The sequence below is a fragment of the Carassius auratus genome, chromosome 19 (genome assembly GCF_003368295.1).
Source record: "Carassius auratus strain Wakin chromosome 19, ASM336829v1, whole genome shotgun sequence".
Lineage (NCBI taxonomy): Eukaryota > Metazoa > Chordata > Actinopteri > Cypriniformes > Cyprinidae > Carassius > Carassius auratus.
The window spans coordinates 563,874-588,600 of record NC_039261.1 but is presented as its reverse complement, the minus strand read 5'-3'; the positions used below and the strand labels follow the sequence as shown (position 1 = coordinate 588,600).

Sequence of the window (24,727 nt, the reverse complement as noted above, 5' to 3'; positions counted from 1 at the left end):
CTACAGATTTTAAGACAGAAAACAGACTATAAAAATAGATCTATACATTAAACATTCCTGTCTTTCTGCCAATAAAGCTCAGATTAGCAGCTTTTCTTCTTCCACATTCTTCTTTTTCTTAGTTGGTGCTTTTTGTTTTTTCTTCTCTCCGAATTAGAAAGAATGCCAAACTGTGCTCTATGTAATTATTTTCTCATTTGTTTGTGGGAATATCCCTTCATAATCTCCCTTTAGCAACACACAGCATTCATACGTGCCACAGATACCTTTACGTCCTCTTCTCTGAAAGTATTAAAAGACCAACAAGGAACAATCACAAAACCAGTGAACGCGTCACTTATTGCACAGGCAGATTTATAAATCTAAAAACTAATTCAAGATGCCTCTGCGCACACACGAACCGAGTAATCGTACAAACTCTTGTAAGCATCTACAACGAAACCCCTCCAGTTTGTGTCAGCGAGTCGTGTGCTTTAGCATGAGCAGAGGTGTTTTACAGTACAATACAGGCATTTTACAGTATAATGACTTGTACCACCGCTCCACCTCCATATTTAACCAGCAGTGCTTTGAAAGTCATGGGGCGAAGTGTCAGAAAAGGGGCACTGAGTAATAACAGTTCCCCACTGGCTAAATGGGCCGCAGGAAGGAGGCTCTGGAGATGGATGGGGTGTGTGGTCCACAGTTATGGGGTTGATGGGTGGTCAGTGGTGGACCTTAAAGGCCAAGAGCTGCTCAGAGTGCATGTTGTTGAGCGAGCGCAGGTCCGGCAGTTTGAGGAGCAGTTTAGTGAAGATGGCGATCTCGTTCGGGTGGTTCTTGGTGATCAAGCTGCGCAGAGCTCGAATCAGAGTTTCCTGAAGGGCCTCAACCGAGTTGACGTTCTCCAGACCGGAGCGATCTATGGGAAACAATTCATGTAACACAGTAAGTCAAGGCTTCAGCTAAAGATTAGGAATAAGTAGTCTTTTATGTTTAAATATATATCTAAAAGCAAAACCTAATAAAATTAAGACACTATGTATAAAAAACATTGGGAATCCGTTTATTAAAAAATAAGAATTATTTGGCTAATTAGAATTAATTCTAAATAATAATAAAAAAAAATATTATTGAAAAGAAAAATTATTAAATCAATTTTCCTTAAAAAAAAGAATTTACATTTCAAGGCTCCGGTCACTTTTGACAACTAAGGAGCCAAATGTGACTCCCAAACGAAGAGGACCAGAGTGTTATGATGTAATTCTAATGTTTGGTCAAATTTCTAATTGCCCCACCCCATCTCAGATACAAAACTATGGTCTTATAATGGTATGGCGTTAATTCCTGCAGACACCAGCACTACGGCTGTGAAGAGGCTCATCTCCTCCTCACTGAGGTTCAGCGCTTGCAGCTTCTCTGTGAAGTCAAACATTGAGTTGAGGAGATCTCCAGCACCCATCGAGCGCAGCGCCTCCACGCTGTACTTCCTGCCACTCAGAAATGTAACCGTGCGCTCCTTCACATCGAACAGGGATGTAAAGCGCACCACCAGCACCTACAGACCAAACAAGAAACCCATCTAATCTATCTAAACCCATCTATCCGCTCAATTCACAGGACTCTTAGGAATGATTTAAGACTGTTTAATTCAGTGTAGGGTCAGAAATTAACTTCTCCATTAAGGGGCAATATTTGTCTATAATGTCAATTACTTTTATCAACATTTTAAACTGTTGTCAATAACAATAGGCTACAATTTAAAAAAAAAAAAAATCTAAATTATCCATGTAAAAATACAGAACCTCCGAATCCGGCTGCAATATGACATTATTGATTATTGACCATTATTAATATGACATTAGATTATTGCTCTTTATATTGTAATTATATGTATCTCAGTATTAATGTATCTGCACTGTGTTGTTTATGATGAGGGAAGTCGCGAGCATGCACTTAACACAGCTGAGTGCCTCTGATCGCCAATGCATTCCTAAGGTCAACAGAAATCTGTGTGATTGGTTATGAGGCTCAATGCTGCACAAAACAATGTGTAAAAAACAATCTGATAAAGTGTGTGAGTGGATCTAAATCTGAATTTACACTTTTTATACATTTTCACAAATAATTTTAACTGCAACAGCCTTAATACTTTGTTTAATAATGCAGGGGAATTTTTTTGCCCCTTCGTCTTGAATTTATGGGGCATTTTTATTCATGTTGGAGGCTTTTTTGGCCCAAGCCCTCGTTAAAGTCTGACCCTTGTGTGGAGACTGTGTTGTATTTTGTTCATACCTCAAAGGTGCCGGCCTTCAGCAGGCTGACCTGGTCGTGCTGGGACAGCTCTTTGAATCCTGGGATGCGCTTTGCAAATTCCACTGACAGCTGGGATGAAGCTCATGGAGAACTCCTCCCAAATACTGTGACCCGATTTCTGAGGATCCACATAGGGCGATGTGTTCATGGGGCAAACCTGTGAATGAGAATCATGAGTACTTGTATGGACTTCAACTGAAATTTTGGTATGGGTTCTCTACGTAACTCACCAGGTGCATCCTGTTAACACTTGCAAATGTTGGGACACTACAGCTGCCGTTGACATGTGTGTCATTGTCATTATGAGCTCTCAGAGAGAGGTTCTGCAGAGACGGTCCAGCGGAGCTGCTGTTGGGCAGTCTGAAAGGACAGCCCGAGTCTTCAGGCCCCCGTGGAGCACTGCCTGATGGGGGCTTTAGTTCACTCTCTGAGGAGGCATTGTTCTGTTGCTTCCAGACCTCCTGAGTCTTCTCTGAGCAATGGCTGTAGTTGTTGGGGCCCTCTGAAGGCACGCTGGCCTGCTCCTGATTGTACATGAAGGTCTCCTGGTGCGCTCTAGTCACTGTGCCGATGACCTTCTCCTCCTCGCTGTCAGTGGCACTGGAAGAGTCTGAGCTCTGGCTTGTATCCATGCCGCTCAGCAGCTCAGGGTCAGGACTGGATTCGGATCGGTTGCTCCTGGGGGAAGTAGAGGGGGAGCGGGAGGAAGGGCCCGGGCCGCTTTGCTCTGGAGATGCATCGGTGGCTGACGTCTGTTCGTTCAGAGGATGGTTGTCATGGCTGCTGTTCATCATGTTGTTCATGGCGTTCTGCATCTCGAGCAGCATGCGCTGCTTCTCTCGTTTGGGAATCCGGCTGAAACGCACAGCTGAGGAGCACAGACACGGTAAACTCACAGGCTTCAACAGATTGACACTTCTGCTGAATCTTATCTATCTATCTATCTGTCTGTCTGTCTGTCTGTCTGTCTGTATGTATGTCTGTTAAAGGCAGTTCATGATTGAATTCACTGATGTCATCTCTGTTCATTTTAAATAGTGTCTGTGCATTTATTTGCAAATCAAGTCAATTATATCGATGTAGATGAAGTGACCACAACTAAGCAAGCCAGAGGCGACAGAAGCAAGGAACCAAAACTCCATCGGTGACAGAATGGAGAAAAAAAACCTTGGGAGAAACCAGGCTCAGTTGGGGGGCCAGTTCTCCTCTGACCTGACGAAATCAGTAGTTCAATTCCAGGCTGCAGCAAAGTCAGATTGTGCAGAAGAATCATCTGTTTCCTGTTGTCTTGTCCTGGTGGTCCTCTGAGACAAGGTCTTTACAGGGGATCTGTATCTGGGGCTGACCACAAGAAAGTTGTCCTGGTCTCCGCTGTCTTTCAGGGCTGTAGAGGTCCTTTCTAGGTGCTGATCCACCATCTGTTTTGGATACGTACTGGATCTGGGTGACTACAGTCTCTGATCTGGATACAGACTGGATCTGGTGGCTACGCTGACCATGGAATAAGAGAGAAACAGACTAATATTAGCGTAGATGCCATTCTTCTAATGATGTAGCAAGTACATAGGGTGTTATGGGAAGTGTTCCTGGTTCCGGTTTACCTAATTAATGCAGCCTAAAAATCCTTTAACTTATTTGGATATTAAAACATATTAGTATGTTATGGGTAAGTCAGGTTAAAGAGATGAGTCTTTAATCTAGATTTAAACTGCAAGAGTGTGTCTGCCTCCCGAACAATGTTAGGTAGGTTATTCCAGAGTTTAGGCGCCAAATAAGAAAATGATCTGCCGCCCGCAGTTGATTTTGATATTCTAGGTATTATCAAATTGCCTGAGTTTTGAGAACGTAGCGGACGTAGAGGATTATAATGTAAAATGAGCTCATTCAAATACTGAGGTGCTAAACCATTCAGGGCTTTATAAGTAATAAGCAATATTTTAAAATCTATGCGATGTTTGATAGGGAGCCAGTGCAGTGTGGACAGGACCGGGCTAATATGGTCATACTTCCTGGTTCTAGTAAGAACTCTTGCTCCTGCATTTTGGACTAGCTGTAGTTTGTTTACTAATCGTGCACAACAACCACCCAATAAAGCATTACAATAATCTAAACTTGAGGTCATAAATGCATGGATTAACATTTCTGCATTTGACATTGAGAGCATAGGCCGTAATTTAGATATATTTTTGAGATGGAAAAATGCAGTTTTACAAATGCTAGAAACGTGGCTTTCTAAGGAAAGATTGCGATCAAATAGCACACCTAGGTTCCTAACTGATGGCGAATAATTTTCAGAGTTTTTAGGTCCTATAATTAACACCTCTGTTTATTCAGAATTTAGCAGTAAGAAATTACTCGTCATCCAGTTTTTATATCGACTATGCATTCCATGAGTTTTTTAAAATGGGTGTGTTTCACCGGCCCACGTAGAAATATAGAGCTGAGTATCATCAGCATAACAGTAAAAGCTAACACCATGTTTCCTGATTATATCTCCCAAGTGTAACATATAAAGTGTGAATAATAACGGCCCTAGTACTGAGCCTCGAGGTACTCAATACTGCACTTGTGATCGATATGATACCTCTTCATTCACTGCTACGAACTGATGGCGGTCATATAAGTACGATTTAAACCATGCTAATGCACTTCCACGGATGCCAACAAAGTGTTCAAGTCTATGCAAAAGAATGTTGTGGTCAATTGTGTCAAACGCAGCACTAAGATCCAATAGAACTAATATTAAAGACTATTGTTCAGCAGAAAGTACATAGCCTACTACTAAAAAAAAATCCAACATTATTTTGGTAGCACTTTATTTTACAGTCCTGTTCCTCGTGTACATACTATGTACTTATTACAGTAATTACAATAACTATGTAATAATTAGGTACTAACACTGAACCTACCCCTAAACCTTACCCTACCCCATGTAGTTACTTTGTGTTACCAGAACTTTCTTAGATAAATACACTGTAAGTACACTATAAGTACATGTTAGTACACGTACTTTAAAATAAAGTGCAACCTTATTTTTTTTAAGGTTTAATCATACAACATTTCTTCAACATTTCATTCTAATTTTCAATAATTAAAAGATAAATTAATGTTTTATATGTTTAATATTTAATGTGCATCTTAGAAAATGCTTTATTTAAAACCCCAATGTTACGGATAACTTGGGAAGCTGAGGAGGTTAGAAAATGAAGATGTTTTATTGAACAGACACAAGCAGAGGAGCAGGTAGTGATGAGTGAATATGAGGAAGGATCCGTGCAGGTTGGGTGAAGACTTCTTGGAGGGAAGGTTTGCCACTCATACGCACACTGGGGATCTGGGTCTTCGGAGAATCGCTGGAGAGAGTAGAAGAGGAGTTAGTCCTTATAGTAAGCATACAGGAATGATCTTGTTGCAAACGTGACCAGACAAAGCTTGAGTGCATGTGTGTGTCAGGAGAAATGGGCAGGATTCAAATGCGGGTTTACACAAGGCTTTATTTAAAGCAGAGGAGTCAGAGCAGATGAGTCACGTTCACTGGATTACTCGTAGTGACTGGATGAATAGTCGAAGCATATGAATCACAGCCGATGAGTAACGCTCCACGGTAATTCGTATGACCGCTGAGACCGGAGTGATGAGGACAGGAAGCTTCCAAGAGCTCTGCGCTTTGTAAGAACAGAGGGCAGAGAAATCAGCTAAACACACTGGAGCCTGAGGACAAGACACGACAAAGGTGAGTGCCAAGAACAGCTAGAAGATCGGAACTATTGAAACGAGTAACAAAAGTCTGACAATAGACAGAGAAACACAGGGAATGATAAAGGGAAAAAATTAGAAGAACATAGAAAACAGGTGGCGAGCAATTAAGGTTCACAACACAGAAACAAGGAGGGCGGGGAAAACTCAAACAGGTAGTTGCGGTGAGCTGACAAGTGATACAAACACACACACACACACCAAAAAGGCAGGTGATTAGTCCCGAGACCCGACAGTGTGTGGCTTTTATGGTGTTGAGGTGATTGGATGGTGATGACGATCAGGTGGGTGTGATTAGAACTCCGGTGAGGGTGTGCGTTGTGATTCTGTGGAGTTGGAACCTGACGTGTTTGTAACACCCAACTGAATGGCACTTAAATGCACTTATTTCATCTTTCAACTTTATTGTCATTGTTCACAGTACAAGTACAGACAGAGAAACAATGGGTAATAATTAAATGTTTTTTTTAAGTATGCATTGCATTCTATGCATTTAAAAAATAAAAATATTTTTTTTGTAAAAAAGGAAACTTAGTTGTTAATTTTAAGCGACCCAAGAGTCTTATTTTCTCTTGCATAATTAATATTGCACTTTAATTAAGCAAAAACACATTTTATCCGATTACTCGATTAATCAATGTAATTTTTGGTAGAATACTCGATTATTACAATTTTTGATAGCTACAGCCCTAGACTATAGTTTTGAAAGTTGAGCTGTAGTCAATGAATAGCAGGCTTACATAGTTCCCATTGCTGCTGTCAATGTATTTGAGAGAAGAGTGCAGGATATAAGACATGGCACCTTCAGTGGATCTATTGGGGCGAAACTGAAGAGGGTCCAAAGTATCAGGGATGGAGGAGCAGATATTGTTCTTTATAAGTTTCTTAAAGACAAAGTAAGAGGGGTTATTGTTCTCAGGCACAGGGGTGATGCCAAATGTTTTTGAAGGAGGTGTTATCAAACCAGCTAAATAAATTAAAACAAACCAACGAAAACAAAAAACCAGCGAGCTGATCAGCCCTGGTCCTCAGAACACGGCCAGGAATCCCATCAGTACCTGCTGATTTCCTGAAGTTTACTCGCTTTAGGGCCCTCTAAACCTCGTCCTCAGATACTGTGCTCACATGATTATCGCTGCTCTGACTGCCGCTTCCTGACGCGCTGATTGACAGACTTGATTTCCCGCGGTTGCATTCAAAGTGGCCATAGAAAAAGTTTAACTCATCAGCCAGAGATGATTTTGCTATCAAAGCTGCAGAGGATTTGTTTCCAAAGGCACAGATGGTTCTTAGATGCATTCCCTGTATCGGTGTTTGGTGGCCTTTGAGCAAGTCGGGGAGCATAGCTTGATGTTTTGTACTCACTCATTTTTCCAGACGGGAGCCAACGTTGTATACTGCAGTGCGCTTGTTTACTGCAGGATGCATTGTTCTGTCCACGCACGGTTTCTGATTTGAGAAGGTCCTTATAATTAATGTATCCATAGCTTGTTCAGTTAGCGTGTTTACAAAGCTTAATCCTAAAACTGTGAACTTGCTGACGTCAGAGGAACTTGTTTGGAACATGTCCCAATCTATGTTATCAAGAGCTGACTGTAGCATGGCTTCTAATTGGGAGGCCAGCTCGTCACTACCCTCTGCACCTGGGGTTCTTCAATGAGCCTTTGTTTATATGTGAGGAAAATGGCGGAATGGTCCGATTTGTCGAAAGCTTTGTAGGCATTCTTAAACTGAGAGTAGCAATGATCAAGTGTATTCGGTCCTCTGGTTGCACAGGATACATGTTGGTATAAGTTTGGCATGACCTGCCTAAGTTGGCTTTGTTAAAATCCCCCGTGATGACAAGAGCAGCATCAGGATGTTTGTTGATGTAACTGATGAGCAAATCGTGGAGATTAGAAAAGCCAAGCCAGTGTCTGCTTGTGGTGGGGTGTAAACACCAGTAACGATGATCGATGAAAACTCCTGGGCAGACAGAATGGGCGGCAAATAATGGATAGATGTTCCAGATGAGGTGAGCAGGAACGCCACAGAGTGGAGATATTCCTGGGGTCACACCATTTCTTGTTAATCAAAAAACACAATCCTCCACCTTTGGATTTACCGGCCTCAGCTTTTCTGTCTATCCGTAAAAACAAAGATTCATAGTCGCCAGATGAAGTGATGAAAGCTGTCTCCCACTTGTCATGAGGTTGCAAGCACTCCGCAGATCCAGCTTGGAGAATATGCAAACTCCACGTAGTTCCTCAAGGGCAGCAGGGATCATGGGAAGTTAAACCAATAACATGTATGTTAGACCCTATACTATCTAAGCTCCTAAAAGAGGTGCTTCCAGAAGTCATAGGTCCTCTTCTGACTATTACTAATTCCTCATTGTCATTAGGATATGTCCCCAAAACCTTCAAACTGGCTGTTATTAAGCCTCTCATAAAAAAACACAACTTGACCCCAAATAACTAGTTAATTATAGACCAATCTCGAATCTCCCTTTTCTGTCCAAGATACTAGAAAAGGTGGTATCCTCACAATTATATTCCTTCTTAGAGAAAAATGGTATATGTGAGGATTTCCAGTCAGGATTTAGACCGTATCATAGTACTGAGACTGCTCTCCTTAGAGTTACAAATGATCTGCTCTTATCATCTGATCGTGGGTGTATCTCTCTATTAGTTTTATAGGATCTTAGTGCTGCGTTTGACACAATTGACCACAGCATTCTTTTGCATAGACTTGAACACTTTGTTGGCATCAGTGGAAGTGCATTAGCATGGTTTAAATCGTACTTATATGACCGCCATCAGTTCGTAGCAGTGAATGAAGATGTATCATATCGATCACAAGTGCAGTATGGAGTACCTCAAGGCTCAGTACTAGGGCCGCTACTCTTCATGCTTTATATGTTACCCTTGGGAGATATCATCAGGAAACATGGTGTTAGTTCTCACTGTTATGCTGATGATACTCAGCTCTATATTTCTTCGCTGCCAGGTGAAACACACCAATTTGAAAAACTAATGGAATGCATAGTCGATATAAAAAATTGGATGACGAGTAATTTCTTACTGCTAAATTCAGAAAAAATAGAGGTGTTAATTATAGGACCTAAAAACTCTGCTTATAATAACCTAGAACACTGTCTAAGACTTTATGGTTGCTCTGTCAATTCTTCGTCATCAATTAGGAACCTAGGTGTGCTATTTGATCGCAATCTTTCCTTAGAAAGCCACGTTTCTAGCATTTGTAAAACTGCATTTTTCCATCTCAAAAATATATCTAAATTACAGCCTATGCTCTCAATGTCAAATGAAGAAATGTTAATCCATGCATTTATGACTTCAAGGTTAGATTATTGTAATGCTTTATTGGGTGGTTGTTCTGCACACTTAGTAAACAAACTACAGCTAGTCCAAAATGCAGCAGCAAGAGTTCTTACTAGAACCAGGAAGTATGACCATATTAGCCCGGTCCTGTCATCGCTGCACTGGCTCTCTATCAAACATTGTATAGATTTTAAAATATTGCTTATTACTTATAAAGCCCTGAATGGTTTAGCACCTCAGTATTTGAATGAGCTCCTTTTACATTATAATCCTCTACGTCCGCTACATTCTCAAAACTCAGGCAATTTGATAATACCTAGAATATCAAAATCAACTGCGGGCAGCAGATCCTTTTCCTATTTGGCGCCTAATCTCTGGAATAACCTACCTAACATTGTTCGGGAGACAGACACACTCTTGCAGTTTAAATCTAGATTAAAGACCCATCTCTTTAACCTGGCATACACATAACATACTAATGTGCTTTTTACATATCCAAATCCATTAAAGGATTTTTAGGCGGCATTAATTAGGTAAACCGGAACCGGGAACACTTCCCATAACACCCAATGTACTTGCTACATCTTTAGTTAATGGTATCTATGCTAATATTAGTCTGTTTCTCTCTTATTTGGAGGTCACCGTAGCCACCAGATCCAGTCTGTATCCTGCTCCAGCCTGGAATTGAACTGTTGGTTTCATTTGGTCTGAGGAGAACTGGCCTCCAAACTGAGCATAACTCCATTATGTCACCGATGGAGTTTCGGTTCCTTGTCGCTGTCACCTCTGGCTTGCTTAGTTGGGGTCACCTCTACATCTACAGCGATATCATTGACTTGATTGCAAATAAATGCACAGACACTATTTAAAATGAACAGAGATCACATCACTGAATTCAATGATGAACTGTCATTTTGCATTATTGACACACTGTTTTCCTAATGAATGTTGTTCAGTTGCTTTGACGCAATGTATTTTGTATAAAACGTTATATAAATAAAGGTGACTTGACTTGACTTAATCTCCTTTCTATTACAGACCCTTTTAATTTCATCCAGCATGTTACTGGACCACCGCATATTAAGGGTCACACCCTGGACCTTGTTTTTTCTCTTTGTCTAGATATAGTAAATACACGTGTGGAAGATGTACATGCAAGTGACCATAGTTGTGTGTTTTTTAATATTAAGGCCCAATCCCAATTCTATTTTATACCCCTTCCCCTTCCCTACCCCTCCGCCTACCCCCTTGAAACAAGGGGTAGGGGAGAAAATATTCCCCTAAGGACTGGGACACCACTACTATTCCGTCACATGCCATCATTCGTTGTCTAGCTCTTACAATACACACATATGTATGCTGGTGTGCATAAGAGCCTTTAATTATTATAATATGACCTTCTTACAGATATCAGAAATCGCGCAGCTCATACATCCAGGAGAAAATAAACTTGTCAAGGCTGCCAAAATGACTTTTATTAAATACAGATGAAATACTGAATCGCTACATTATATTTTCCAGCGACGAGAGGATACAATTGCTGTTTTTAAGTAAACTCACTCTAAAAAGATAAATGCACAGACGCGAATACACGCAACTTCCATTTCTCTCTCTCTCTCTCTCTCTCGTTCTCTCTCGAATAGGCAATATTTGGGAAAATGGTTTAGCGATTTCTAATTATTGGGGGGGATTAGCCCCCATCAATGTCTACGGCAGTTATCGCCCTGATCAGACATATGCTGTGGCACTATCATGCAGTCTGTAATAATATGACGTTAGCAAATATAAGCGATTTTTGCAAACATTTCTTTGAGCAACATGACCGTTAATATGAACTCACAATTGAATGTAACATTAAACAAATTATTACTTTTTGTTAAAATCTTTATTAATGTCAAAAAAGCTTACATTTATGCTGTAGCAGCCATGTTGCCGAGATAATTCATACCCCTTCATTTGAAGTGTGGTCCCAAAAAATCTTCGCTTAAAGGGCTATCTGGCCCTTCCCCTTACCCCTACCCCTCCAACCAAAATTGAATAGAGACACCCCTACCCCTTCACGTAAGGGCTAAGGGGTAGAATTGAGATTGGGTCTAACTTTCCTCAAGATCCTCCGCCCCAGATAATTATTGTAATTATATATAATTATATATAAATATGACACAAAGGCGGATTATTAATCATGACACTGCCGGGAGGTTCTCTGCCTTGTTTGACTCATGTTCTCTGATGGGATGCACTGATGTTGATGAGGTTATCCAGTCTTTTAATGGTCAGTGTTTATCGATTTTAGATAAAATAGCACCAATTAAATTAAGCACTGTGTCCCACAAAAAAACCCTGTCCTTGGATTGATGAAGCTATCCAAAGTTTTAGGAGAAATTGTAGAAAAGTGGAGCTTCTTTGGAAATCTTCTAACTTGAGGCTCATAGGCTCCACCTTAAAGATCTATGGGTACCTTGAATGAGATGCTGAAAACTCGCTTTTTTTCCTCAGGTTATGTCCACGAATAAGCATAATCCCAGAACCATTAATAAAATAATTTCTCCAACTAGCCCTCAAACAACTGTGTTATCTAAACCTGACTGTAATGAATTCCTCCACTTTTTTTGTTAATAAGCTCAGTGATGTTAGGGCAAACATCGTACCATCACTGGCCCAGAACTCTGTCTGTGACTTTTCTCCTGCTCATTGTTGGTCCACCTTTACACCTGCGACATTACATGACATCAACTCTCTGTTACATTCTATGAAATCATCATTTTGTCCTATGGATGTTGTCCCTACTGTGCTATTTGTTTAGGTTTGTTAACATGCTGTTGTTAAGCCTGTACTTAAAAAAACAAATCTGGATCTGCTACAACCTAAAAGCTATAGGCCAATATCTTCACACGATATGTTGTGACGGGTAGACGAACCAGGTATCCCTTGCTAACCATCCACCCTCCTTATCCCGTTGTGCCACTTGTGCCGCTTCTTGACGTGGGTTTAACGAATTCTAAAAATGATGTAATACACTTTTATATTATTGGTAAGGTACTTTACAATCAGAATTGATTGGCAAGCAGCTGCAGTTACTTCTGTTTAATGTGGTATTGATTGCCATTCGTTAATGTTTTCAATAAAAAGCAACCTATATACAATTAAAGCTGCAGTTGGTAACTTTTGATGCTCTAGCGGTTAATAAACAGAACTGCTTGCGTCTTGCGGAAGAACATCGTAGCCGGAACTACTTCTCTCTGTTTATGTCTATGAAGAATCACAAAGGTACTGGGTTACTCCGCCGCGGTACCCCCGAAGCAATCTAAAATAGTCCGAATATAAACACTTATTATAGGTGCACCCTAGGACAAGCTAAAAACACGGTTTGGAAAATGGATTCATGGTGTACTCGCTTATTATATACATTCTTCTACATTTTGAACACAAACAAAGTTACGGACCGCAGCTCTGAATGGTTGTTTCTTACCTGGAGCGATGTATTTCTGCAAATGGCAATAGGACCACTGGGAGGAGCCAGAGGAGCTTGTTTTTTTCACAGATTATCTGTCTCATATTCTACCGTCAGGACATAATGACAGGTTTAACAAATATGTAAAAAATATATTTTTACAAAAGTTACCTACTGCAGCTTTAACAGAGAGAGAGAGTTAGAGACAGAATATGGTGGGGAAGCAACGTAAAAAAAAAGGGCACCAAGCTCTTTGTCAGAGGAACTTGAAGTTTTGCTGGACCTTGCAGCCAGGTCGGAGATCACACCCCTATGGACCACTATAACCTGCACGTTTATGGCCGCATATCCCTTTCACGATATGTACGCCTGATCAATCACTGATGGATTGGTGATAGGGATGAGTGTGCCATCCACCAGGCCCAAGACTCTGGGGATGCCAGAAATGGCATAACAGCCCTGCTGCACCTCCTGGACCTCCGGACCTGTTGCTGGCAGCCAGATGTTATCCCCGGCATGGCACAGAAGGGCGTTGGTGACAGTGTGGATGCACCTCCACACAGAGGTCTTGCTTTGGACGTAGCCTTCTTCCACGACCTCAATGAAGTTCTCTGTAGCAAAAAACCTCAGCGCTGCAAGCAGCTGGGCTTCAGGGCTTAAAGCAAAATCCCGCAGCGTTAGCCTGGCAAGCGCAGGTCTGAGAAGGTCCAGCAGCTCCATAATGAGTTGGCTTGGGAGGCAATTTTTTTTAATATAGCCACGTCAGTTAAAATGTCAAAAGGGCTTAAGTTTTGCCAAATAAAAATACTTACATGGACTAAACTGCTCTGCGGTCGGCACCATCTTTGATTCAATGCAAGGACACATTGGATCGCTGCCATAGTTGGTCGCTTACTGGACACCACCGTGCTTACCCGTTTATAGATCTTAGGCATTTAGAGCCAAATTGTTTCCCAGATTTTAATGATCAAAAGTGATTGCCAATTTAAATGCTTTAATGACATTACGAAAAAGCTTAGGCTAATTACCACCATATTAGTTCTGATACCACATGAATTCAACTTCATAAATAGGCCTGTATCCATTGCGAACATATTTTATTATTAGTCTTAAAATGTCCATAACATAAAATCATTGTTGAGCCACAACATTGTGAACATAGCATAGTTTGACTTGTATTGCACTGCGCTGATTTCTAAAGACTGCTGCACAGTGGCAGCGGCTAGAGTCTAGAGCTCAAACAACGCTAAGAGAGATGGTCCAGACCAACCTTACGAAATTGTGACTTACAGAAGATATACTTAGCGTACGAACGTGTCGGGAATCGTGCCATAACGTTAAGAGAGAGGTTAAGGAATAGGTTAAGAACTACTTAGCAATAAGAACGTTTTGGGGAACCGGGCCCTGGTCCGGGGGTCGCTCTGGGCAAACATTGATGAGATGATCTGTAGAGGCACAGTACAGACAAACTCCTACAGCAAGGCGACGAGAATGATTCATGTGTGTAAGGCACACAGTGTATAAATTAATAAGACATAGTTTGATACTTGCAAGTCTCACCTATTTGATAAAGAGTCCTGATGCGCTTTGGGGCTCCACTTGGTCTCTGCTGAAGTGAATTGACGAGACCAGTTCATCATCATTAATGATGGAACAGTTTCTAAAGTGTTACTAATTATTTAACATGATATTTTTCTAAATGTCAGAGCAGCTCTGGTCTTGGAGGGCCACTGTCTCGTGGAGTTTAGCTCAAGCCCTAATAAAACTCTGCGTTTAGCTTTCTAATAATGCTGAGTAATTTGGATGCAGTATTATCTGAAAAGGTGTTTATCCCACTTTGTGTTCTCACTAACTCTGAGTTTCTGTATGAAACTGACCCCTAGTGGATATTTCAGTATGTGAGTTTTCAGACTTACACGCACACTTGTTTTGCACACGTCTCTCAAACACAGAACCAGGAAACTCAGTTAAAAGAAACGTCTCTTGGTTACATATGTAACCCTAGTTCCTCGAGGGAACGAGACGCTGCGTCAAAAGCGCTTTGGGGAACGAGTACCAACGCCGCCAGACTACCAAACCCCTGCCTAGTGTGTATCCGAAGAGCACAGCTTAGGTCAGGAGGACTGAAGCGCCTGGAGTGACTGGCATGTCTAGGCCATAGAATCTGACAAACGTGGAGGGCGTGGACCATCCCGCAGCGTTGCAGATGTCCAGCATGGATACACCTGCTAAGAAGGCCTTGGAGGCCGCCATACCCCGGGTAGAGTGAGCCTTGGCTCCCGACAGCGGGGGACGACCAGAGGACTCATAGGAAGCGTTGATAGCCTCGATTATCCAACGACTGATAGTCTGCTTAGAAGCAGGAAAACCCCTCTTGGGGGGACCGTAGCATACAAGCAATTGATCGGTCTTTCTCCACAGGGCAGCTCTGTGGACGTATGCGTCCAGCGCTCTAACTGGACACATACAATTTAGCTTCGCCTGGTCGGGCTCCCGAAAGGGAGGAGGACAGAAGGCCTGCAGTACGACAGGTTGTGGTGTAACAGAGGGAACCTTAGGAACATATCCCGCTCGAGGGTATATGAACGCTTTAGTCATGCCTGGTGCAAATTCAAGATAAGTAGGGGCCACAGAGAGGGCCTGAAGGTCTCCTACTCTCCGCAGAGAGGTGATAGCCAACAGAAAGGAGGTTTTAAGTGTAAGGTGTCTGTCTGAGATATCTTGAATAGGTTCAAATGGGGGTCTGCACATTGCCTCTAACACCACCACCAGGTCCCACGGGGGAATACGGGACCGTACTGGAGGTTTCAGCCTCAGCGCACCGCGGAGGAAACGTGTAACTAAGGGGTGTCTTCCCAAAGACTGGCCATCGAGAAGGGCGTGGTAGGCCGCAATAGCCGCCACGTAAACCTTCAGTGTGGAGTGGGTCAACCCTGCAGAGAGCCTAGCCTGTAGAAACTCCAGAACTGTACCAATCGGGCAGTTTGCTGGGTCTAGCTGGCGGTCTCTGCACCACGAGGTGAAGAGTTTCCACCTCAGGGCGTACAGTTTCCTCGTTGAGGGAGCTCTGGATTGGAGAAGGGTCTCAACAACCTCGGTTGAGAGACCGGCTGCTAAAAGTTGTGCCCCCTCAGGGGCCACACCCACAGCTTCCACAACTCCGGGTGAGGGTGAATTATCGTACCCTGCGCCTGCGAGAGGAGGTCTGTCCTGATCGGTATCTCCCACGGAGAGCCGTCGAGGAGCGAGACTAGATCTGAGAACCATACTCGGCCCGGCCAGAACGGGGCTACTAACAACAGACGGACCCCGTCCCGGCGCACTCTCGCCAGAACTCCCGGGAGCAGAGCAATAGGGGGAAATGCGTACAGACGAAGCCTCGGCCAGGTCTGTACCATAGCGTCCAGTCCCAGAGGAGCTGGATGAACTAGAGAGAACCAAAGGGGGCATTGAGACGTCTCTTGAGATGCAAATAGGTCTACTTGAGCCCTGCCAAATATTCTCCATATCTGCTTCACTACTTGTGGGTGAAGTTTCCACTCCCCGGGCCTCGGCCCCTGCCTCGACAGTATGTCTGCTCCCACATTTTGTTTCCCAGGAATATATACTGCTCTTAGTGAGAGGAGTTTGCTCTGGGACCACACCAGGATCTGGTGCGCCAGCTTGTACAAAGGGCGCGAACGCAGACCTCCCTGGTGGTTGATATAGGAGACCACCGATGTGTTGTCGGTGCGCACCAACACATGGTGACCCCTTAGGTCTGGGAGGAAGTGCTTCAGTGCACGAAAAACTGCTAGCATTTCTAGACAATTGATATGCCATGTTCGATGGCGATCGCTCCACAGACCACGGGCAGGGTGGCCACTCATGACTGCACCCCAACCAGTGAGGGATGCATCTGTCGCTAGCGTTACACGGCGACAAAGAGCTCCCAGCACCGGGCCCTGTTTCAAGAACCAAGGTTTCTTCCATACATCTAAGGCACGTAGGCAGCGCCGCGTGACCTTGATAGTGCGAAGTAGATTGCCCCTCGGGGAAAATCCCTTGGTCTTGAGCCACCACTGCAGGGGCCTCATGTACAGCAGGCCAAGAGGTATCACATTGGACACAGCTGCCATCAGACCCAACAATCTCTGAAATTGTTTGACAGTGAGTGACTGGCCTTGTTTGACTCTCTCGACTGAGATGCGGATCGACTCGATACGAGCAGGGGACAATCGTGCCTGCATCGTGGTCGAATCCCATACTACGCCTAGATAGGTGGTTCTCTGAACCGGAGAAAGTACACTCTTCTTGGCGTTCAGTCTCAAACCCAGCTCCCCCATATGTGCGAGGACGACATCTCGATGCCGAACCGCAGCCTGCTCTGACTGAGCTAAGATCAACCAATCGTCGATATAGTTGAGAATGCGGATGCCCTGCATGCGCAGGGGGACCGGAGCCGCGTCTACACATTTTGTGAACGTGCGGGGTGAGAGTGCAAGGCCGAAGGGAAGTACTCGATATTGGTAAGCTTCGCCCCCGAAAGCGAACCTCAGAAACTTCCTGTGATGTGGAAGGATGGATATATGAAAATATGCGTCTTTGAGATCTATCGTGACAAACCAGTCCTGGGACCTGATCTGCGCTACAACTTGCTTGATTGTGAGCATTCTGAATTTTAGTCTCATAACTGAACGATTTAAGACCCTCAAGTCTATAATCGGACGCAGCCCCCCATCCTTCTTGGGAACTATGAAATACCGGCTGTAAAATCCGGACTCCCTGTCTTGAGGAGGGACCACCTCGATGGCCTCCTTCTCTAATAGGGTTTTCACCTCCTGTTCCATAACCAGACCCTGCCTGAGGCCGACTACTGTCTGAACGACCCCGTTGAATACTGGCGGCACGGAGCCGAACTGAATGCGGTAGCCTTTTTCTACTGTGTGCAGGACCCATCGAGATACATTTGGCAGTAGTTTCAACGCTGCTAAATAATCTACTAAGAGAATCAGTCTCTCGAGACTGATCTCTGGTGTAAGAGGCCCCCGCAGGGGCGGCGAGCGTCTCAGCCCCGCTACGCGCACGGGCGGAAGATACTGAGAGCGATGCTCGCTGGGACCTGCTGCGCCCTGGATCACTGGCAGGGTTAGCAGACCGGCCCCCAGAGGGCGCTGAGGGGAGACGGGCATCGTGTACTGCGGTGTGTACCGCTCTACCCCAGCAGAGGCTGCCCTCTGAAACCCTGGGTTGTTGGCGTCAGGGTTTCTTGGCCAAGGACTTCTTAGCTTCAATAACCGCCCTGAGATCTTGTTTGGGCTGGGAAGTCCTCGGCCGAGAGCGTCGTCGAGACTCTCGTTCCCGACGCGGAGGAGCACGAGAGGCGACGCTCTGCTTCTGAGCCTCGCGGTACGAGGAGCTAGGGAGCGGCTGGGGCATCTCCCGCCCAGATGCCCTGAGGGAGCGACAAGGGAGGAACTTATGGAACGCCGCCGCTTGCTTGTGGGCCTCCTGAAACCTGTCGACGACAGAATTAACTGCGTCGCCGAACAGGCCAGTCGGCTGGATCGGGGCGTCCATGAGGCAGACCCTGTCCCGCTCTTTCATATCAGACAGGGTCAACCATAAGTGCCTCTCCACGGCCACCATAGCTGCCATGGACCGCTCAATCGCTCGAGCGGTCTCCTTGGTGGCGTGGAGGGAGAGATCAGCGGTCCTTCTTAGCTCTGAGATATCATGGGACTTGATCTCCTCTCCCTCATCTAGCTCCTTGAGCAGATCGGCTTGGTACGCCTGTAACACCGCCATGGTGTGCAGACACGCACCAGCCTGACCTGCTGCCGCATACCCTTTGCCCACCAAAGCCGAAGTTGTTCTTAGTGGCTTTGAGGGCAATGCCGGGGCCTTTAGAGACGACGCCGCACCGGGGGACAGATAGCTCGCGAGCGTCTGTTCCACCCGGGGCATCGCTCTATAACCGCGCTCTCCCATCCCCACTACGTTCCCATAGTAGTCTGACGAGGGGATGTAGAGGCGGGCCGAGAATGGGCGTTTCCACGACCTGGAGATCTCATCGTGCAGGTCGGGAAAGAATGGCAGGCCCCGGCTGGGAGGTGGCTGACTCGCGCGCAGGAAGCGTTCATCAAGCTTGCTTCTCTGCGGTTCAGCTGCTTTCTCGGTGGGCCAGTCGATATTTAACTTGGCCACCGCGCGAGTAACCACCTCCAAGAGCTCCTCATACTGCGGCGAGTGGGGTGGCGAATCCCTGTCGAGCGACTCCACATCAACTTCCTCCTCGGAGGAAGAGAGGCGAAGCGTCGACCCCTCTCCCTGAGTGGAAGGAACCGCTGAGCGTGCTTCCGACTCTAGGGATTGGGTGCCGGATCTGGCAGAAGTGGAAGGAGATAGGGACTGGCCCGTCTCCATTCCCTCCACCAGATCCACTTGCGAACCCCACGAGTGCAGCCGCCGTTCTGCCTCAGCAGAAGCGGGACCAGCACCGCGGGGAACGCTGGCGAAGGCCCCCTCCTCGAAGAGGGCCCTCCGGGAACGAAGCATACGCACCGACATCCGCACACAGTGCGGGCAGTCGGCCCCCTCGAGAGCCGACTCAGCGTGCTTCGAACCCAGGCAAACCACGCAAAGGTCGTGTGTATCCCCACCCGTTATATATCTCGGGCAGGGAGGAACACACAGCCTAAAACGCGATTTGGAATCGCCAGAATGCTTAACTTTCGCCTTGCTTTTGGGCATTGTCTAGGAGCTCTTAAACTGGACAGACAACAGTAAATAAAACTCACAGACAAACAGTTTGACAATCACACACAGAGCGCTTGCTGAGAGACGCGAAGCTGACGCCAGCTGCGTGGCACGTGCTTTTATAGCTTCCTGGTCGCTTACGTCACTCCGCCGGTGACGTCACACTCTTCCATTGGTCTGATTTCACACGATATTCAGAGTCGCGCACGCTGGGCGCGTTCCCCAAAGCGCTTTTGACGCAGCTCGAGTTCCTGAAGAGGAACTGAAACTGTTCTGCTGTTGAGCTGTTGTTTGTGTCTGTATTGCTGTAGACAGTGAAATGGCTGAAGCCAGTGTTTTTTCAGTGGAGCAGTTCAGCTGTCCAGTGTGTCTGGATCTCCTGAAGGATCCTGTGACCATTCCCTGTGGACACAGTTACTGTATGAGCTGCATTACAGACTGTTGGGATCAAGAGGATCAGAAGAGAGTCTACAGCTGTCCTCAGTGCAGACAGACCTTCAGTCCAAGACCTGCTTTAGCTAAAAACACCATACTGGCTGAAGTGGTGGAGAAACTGAAGAAGACCAAACTAAAAGCTGCTTTTCCTGCTGAATCTGGAGATGTGGAGTGTGACATCTGTACTGGAAGAAAACACAAAGCTGTCAAGTCCTGTCTGGTGTGTCTGGAGTCTTACTGTCAAACTCACTTTGAGCGTCATGAAGAGTTTCATTCAGGAAAGAGACACAAAGTGACTGATGCCACTGGACGACTGCAGCAGATGATCTGCCAGAAACATGAGAAGCTTCTGGAGGTTTTCTGTCGTACTGACCAGCAATGTGTTTGTGTACTTTGTATGACAGATGAACATAAAAACCACGAGACTGTGTCAACTGCAGCAGAGAGGACAGAGAAAGAGGTATGAGCTGAAATCACACATTTAATGCTGACCCTTCAAGTGTTTCTCCTCACTGCAGTCTCCAGCTGATCATGAGTGCATCATGTGATCTACTCTCCCATTGAGAGTTACTACATGACTCTGTGCATTAGAGCATGAGCTCAACTTTACTCACCTCTGACACATCGCTCAAGATTTCTGCTATAACTCTACATGCACCAGAGTTATTGTTTTTGTCCATTCCTTCACATTCATTCTTGATCACAGAATAATGATGACAATAAACATATGCACTGCTTTAAATGTGAGGTCTTCATGGAAACTAAATTCAATTAATGATCTTAAAACTCTGAGAAACTCTGTAGAGAAGATATTTTTTATCAAACAGGCACAATTTTATGAGTTTGTGATAGCTTTGTATGTGATTTGCTGTTTTGAATGTGTCCTCCAGAAACACTTGAAGGAGACACAGAGTGAAATCCAGCAGAGAATCCAGCAGAGACAGAAAGATCTTGAGCAGCTGAGAGACGCTGTGGAGTCTCATAAGGTGAGTTTGGAGAAGAAGAGAAGTTTGAGACTCAGTTTGACTCCTCTTTCAGTCCCACTGAAGCCGCTGTGAGGAAGCAGTAAGAGCTGATTGTGATGTGTGTCTAACAGCGCTCTGCACAGACAGCAGTGGAGGACAGTGAGAGGATCTTTACTGAGCTCATCCGCTCCATTGAGAGAAGCCGCTCTGAGGTGACACAGCGGATCAGAGATCAGGAAAAGACTGCAGTGAGTTGAGCTGAAGGACAAATGGAGCGACTGGAGCAAGAGATTGAAGATCTGAAGAAGAGAAACACTGAGCTGGAGCAGCTTTCACACACAGACGATCACATCCATTTCCTGCAGGTAACCCAACTGTAGAGCAGGTTATTGAGGACAGTGTGAGATAATCAGGTCTTTGAGTCGTGTGTGTTGTTATTCCTGCAGAGTCTTCAGTCTCTCTCAGCTCCTCCTGAATCTACAGAAAACATCTCTGACAGTTTCCTCTTTTCTTTTGATGGAGTGAGAGAATCTGTCCGTCAGCTGAGACTCAAACTCGAGGATTTCTGCAAAGAGGAGATGAAAAAGATATCTGGTAAAATATTAGAGATTCATCTGCTCTCTGTAACGAGACAAACATCATCTAATATCATAAAGAAAATGTGAGAAATGTCTCAGGAATAGATCCAGGATTCATTTTCTCTCTGAGTGTTTATATCTGTTATTTTCTCAGTCAGTAACATTGTTCCCAGGAGCAGAGAGGACTTCCTACAATGTGAGTCACTAACAAACACAATCACACTCACTTTAGTTCTGCAATACATTAATACTGATGTTTACTGTACATTTTTGATAAAAGCACTTTTTTTTTTCAATCCGGACAAATATTTTTTAAAGTTCAGCTACACAAAAAAAATAAAAAGGGATTTGGCTTAAATACTAAAGAAAGTTGGTATAAACATGAAAGTAAGTTGAGAGAAGCAAAATCTGGTCATGAAACACTCCAGATGCAAACTTTCAATGTGAGAAGAACAGTTTTTGAAGTGAATTCATGAATATCATAACACAGCTCTGATAGATCAAAACACTCTTTAAAAATAAATACATTATTTTAGATAAGTTATAAATAAGACAGAAGCTTAACTTTTACAGTTCTTGATTACAGTGTTTTGTTTCTTCATCAAATCGTCATCAGTTCACTCTGGATCCAAACACTGCACAGAAACATCTCTGTCTGTCTGAAGGGAACAGATTGGTGACTTACACTGACACAGCTCAGCCGTATCCTGATCATCCAGACAGATTTGATGGTTATTATCCTCAGGTGTTGTGTAGAGAGAGTGTGAGTGGACGCTGTTACTGGGAGCTGGAGTGGAGTGGGAGTGGTGTGAATATATCAGTGTCATATAAGAGCATCAGCAGGAAGGGATCTGGTAATGAGTGTGTGTTTGGACGTAATGATCAGTCCTGGAGACTGCGCTGCTCTCCCTCTAGCGTCTCATTCTGTCACAATAACAAAGAGACTAAACTCCCTGTTTCCTCCAGCTGCAGGAGAATATGAGTGTATGTGGATCACAGAGCAGGAACTCTGTCCTTCTACAGCGTCTCTGACTCAATGAACCTCATCCACACAGTCCAGACCACATTCACTCAGCCGCTATATCCTGGGTTTAATGTTTATGGATCAGTCAAACTCTCTGATCTGACAACATAAATACAGACTGTGATTCTCTGTCTATATTATAAAAAAAAACTATTATAACTATCTAGATTATACAGAGATCTACACATTGTACAGTTATATGTGTTTTAGACAGAGGGACTTGAAAATAATAATTATCTCTTTTTGTGTGCAAAAACGTATAACTTTATATAAACTTATAAAACATTATAAGCAAACCTCAAGGTACATATATAAAAAACAACAATAAAAAATAAATCTGTCTTGACCCCTTTAAAACAAAACTAGAGCTGAACTTCTGTCACTGACAGTAACATAAATCACACAATACTATAACTGAGCGAATACTTTTTCATCAGATTAATCTAATATTGATTATAAAATTAGTCAAACTCTTTGTCTCTGGAATGGCTTTGTATTTTCATAATCTGATACAGCTGTGCTCTTATTACACACAAGAAGAGCTTTAATAAGATGGACTCAACATTGAAATACAGAAATCTGCATTTTAATAATTGTATTTTTAATCTCGATGATGATTCAGAGAAATTAGGTGCTTCTGAACTGAATTCAGTCAATGTGACACTGTTTTTCTGTTTCTTCTTTCTTTCAACACATTTGCAGTCATCACATCTGATTTTCTGTCATTATGATGTATGGAGTGTAGATTGATGTGAATGAAAAATAAAGGATTTTAGCATTAGACTGCAACATTAAATGAAGGGGTCTGAATATATTTTAGTGACAGATGTCTGCTGAAGTAAAACCATCTCACTGTTTGATTTTATTCTACAGCAGGTTTAAAGTCTCCAGACTGGTTAAAAACAGCAGGCTGCACAAGAAAACATTGTTCACACAACGTACTAAACTTGATTGATTAATGAAAGTCTCATGACATCAAAGACCCTTTTGTGTCTTTATTAAGAGTCATAAATATTCATTTATATATATATATATATATATATATATATATATATATATATATATATATATATATATATATATATATATATATATATATATATATATGATAGCTGAAAATATATTTCTATCTATCTACCCAAATAACTATCTATCTACCCATGCTTTGATTGGGACACATTGTCCTGGTCATCACTGTTGTAGCTGCTGGTGATTTGTTGCTCTGTGTCCCTGAGGTCGATGTCAGTGAGCTGTAGACATCAGTTTGTCGTTTGGCCGTCCGTGCACCACTTTTGATCCATATTCACTACAGCAGCGTCTGAACAAACCACAAGGTGTTTCTGGGATTGAAGATCTGAGGCACTGTGCCATCACAATTTGGATCTCTATTGGTGGCCTGCAAATTGTCTGTGGGCCAAAAAACAATCACCTTTGTTTTGTCTTCATCTAAGGATATGTTTATTTTATTTGACATTAATAGAGATTTTATTGAATGAAGGATTGTTTCGTTCGTTCTGCAAATAGATTTGGGTATAATCAGTGCATCCTTTGGAACAAGAAATAAAATCCTACTGTAAATCCCAAATATACAAATTATATCTTTAATTTCAACTATTTGTAATTTTCTGAAAACTCTACTTTTCCCGGAGGCCCAGCTTCCAGCAGAGTTTGGGTCTAGCTCTAAACACATCTGAAGCAGCTAATCAAGGTCTTCAGGATCACTGGAAATCTCCAGACATGTGTTGGAGCTAAACTCTGCAGGAAAGGGGTTTTCTGAGAGCAGGATTGGAAACCTCTGTCCCAGACTGATTGTCCATACTTCAGATTTTGTACATAGTACCAGCAAGACAGCAATCAAAAGAATTGGATATGTTAAGAGTTGCCAAACTAGTAGAAAATTAAACATTCTGCTGTTGTTAATTCTTTACGGCTTAACATACTGTATAAGTCAGTGATAATGCAAAGAATATCATCGACACTTACTGGAACTTGAAGTAGATCATAGAACACCCTCCCCCCACCCAACCCCACCAAAAAATAAATAAAATACCTACAGGGGGTGCTACAAGTGAAATTAATAATGCAGAGTAATCAGTGGATTGTCTGTACATTTGTACGTCTGACAAACAGGTGCAAAAATGACAACGCATGGAAAGAATGAGTTC

General features: G+C 43.6%; 2 pseudogenes; one reads left to right on the top strand and one right to left on the bottom strand.

Moving 5' to 3' along the window:
- Nucleotides 1–534: 534 nt before the first annotated feature.
- Nucleotides 535–13,665, bottom strand: LOC113120168 (nuclear receptor subfamily 1 group D member 2-like; annotated as a pseudogene).
- Nucleotides 13,666–19,828: 6,163 nt separating this feature from the next.
- Nucleotides 19,829–22,691, top strand: LOC113119092 (tripartite motif-containing protein 16-like; annotated as a pseudogene).
- The last annotated feature ends 2,036 nt before the right edge of the window (nucleotides 22,692–24,727 follow it).